Source organism: Budorcas taxicolor, chromosome 2, assembly GCF_023091745.1.
Source record: "Budorcas taxicolor isolate Tak-1 chromosome 2, Takin1.1, whole genome shotgun sequence".
In the NCBI taxonomy this organism is placed as follows: domain Eukaryota; kingdom Metazoa; phylum Chordata; class Mammalia; order Artiodactyla; family Bovidae; genus Budorcas; species Budorcas taxicolor.
Window position 1 is genome coordinate 43,399,037 of NC_068911.1, and position 2,138 is coordinate 43,401,174.

A 2,138-nucleotide genomic window follows, 5' to 3' on the forward strand; every position below is an offset into this window, starting at 1 on the left:
TTAAAGTCCAAAGGATTCTCAATGTGATTTTAGACAGTTCAGGACAGTGACCTTCAAGTCATAGTTTGATCCACTTATACTGACTATGGAAATTAGCTTGATTGATATCAAGTGTTTCACCTTTGTGATTTCATGTATGATGTACATTTTTAAGGAATTTTCTTCTCATCTTCTCTTGCGCTTTCACTTTTCTTTTAAAACTCAGCTAAAGATTTCTCTCCTCTGAAACTTCTTTCTTGATTCTGGTTTGATTGATATGCTTTTACACTGAACCTTGGCTTTGTGTAAATACCCTTTGGGCCTGAAATTGTCTTAATCCTCATCATGTATCATATCATGGAGAGTAGGGAACTATGCCTCATTCAACTTGGTAATCAGAATATTTATGCCACATTGCACACAAATACTCCACAATACTCTTTTAACTGAATAGATTAAAAAAGGTTGAGATCATAGAGCATTGTAAAAGTTTTCCTCTTGTTTTGTATGTAAACTGCTAATATGTGAAGTCAGCTCCTGTACACACTAAATGGAACCAAGGAACAGTGTAACTTACTTTGTCTTGCTGGGCCTCACACAGAATCCAAAGGAGCAGAAAGTCCTTTTTGTTCTGTTCCTGTTCTACATTTGACTATGGTGGGCAATCTGCTCATTTTTGTGACTATAACTGTCAGTAAGACACTGAACTCGCCAATGTACTTTTTCTTGCCTGTTTATCATTTATAGATCTGATTTGTTCCTCTTCTATTACCCCGAGATTGATTTTAGGTTTGTTCCTTGGGAAAAACACCATATCCTTTGAATCTTGCATAACCCAGCTATTTACAAAACATTTTTTTGGTGGTCTGAGATATCTATTCTGTTGGTGATGGACTATGACTGCTATGTGGCCATCTGCAAGACCTTGCATTATTTGGTGATCATGAGGCAGAGGGTGTGTGTTGTGCTGCTGATAGTGCCCTGTTTTGGAGGTTTTCTACACTCAATTATTCAACTTAGCACTGTTTATGGGCTCCCATTCTGTGGCCCCAATGTCACTGATCACTTTACATGTGACATGTACCCCTATTGAAACTCGTCTGTACTGACACCTGTCATCAGCATCTCAGTGTTGGCTAATGGAGGACTGATGGGCATTATTTTATTTCTGTTCTTACTTGTTTCCTATGGAGTCATAATGCACTCTCTGAAGAATCTGAGTCAGGAAGGGAGGCAGAAAGCCCTCTAGACCTGTGGTTCCCACATCACTGTGGTTGTCTGCTTCTTTTTTCCCTTCATTTTCATGTATGCGAGACCTGCTAAGACTTTCCCCATTGACAAATCAATGAGCGTGTTTTATACACTCACAAGCCCCATGCTGAACCCATTAATTTACAGTCTAAGAAATTCTGACTTGACCAATGCTATGAAGAAACTCTGGAGAAAATTATGTCTTATCAAGTAGCAAATAACTGCATTATTCATAGTGAAGAAAGTAATGTAGTTTTAGGGCCAGTCTCCTTGGAATGTAAAAGTTTTCATAAATCTGATGCAACCTTTCCATTTCTATCAATGATTTATGATGATTATAACTAAAAACAGAACTACATGTCTGTGTATTAATAATAGTTTCTCTGCTAAAATGCAACCTTTTAATGTCTGTTTTATTATTGCATCTAGAAAGCTGAAATGCAGTAGGGAATCAAAGATAATATTAGTCAATGAAATTTTTACAGTTGCACTAATTTTTACTTAATTTCTGATTTACTTTCAATACAATCTCATTCTTAGTTTTATTTTAGTGATATTCTTTTATTGTATCTTTTTGATTGTAATAGTTAAAATATTTAATGCTACACAGATTATCCTTTTTGTTCAATGTTATTTGCATTGTATATGACATTTTAGGGTAATATTTAATTTTAAATTAAGTATTGAATATATGCTAGATATTAATACATATATAATAAATTTAAGCAAAATTCAGTACTGTAGAATAAACCTTCCAAATCCATCCCAAACCAGAGCCCCTCCCATTTCTTCCAGATGGAGTCACTCAAACAATAATCTTTGCAAAAATAAATGTGTTTGTAACTGTGCTTCCATTTATGAATTTTGCATTTTACTCCTCAGCCTCCTGAAGATCTTTACATATCAGT

General features: G+C 35.1%; 1 pseudogene; it reads left to right on the plus strand.

Moving 5' to 3' along the window:
- Positions 1-529: 529 nt before the first annotated feature.
- On the plus strand, positions 530-1,444 carry LOC128060271 (olfactory receptor 4A47-like; annotated as a pseudogene).
- The last annotated feature ends 694 nt before the right edge of the window (positions 1,445-2,138 follow it).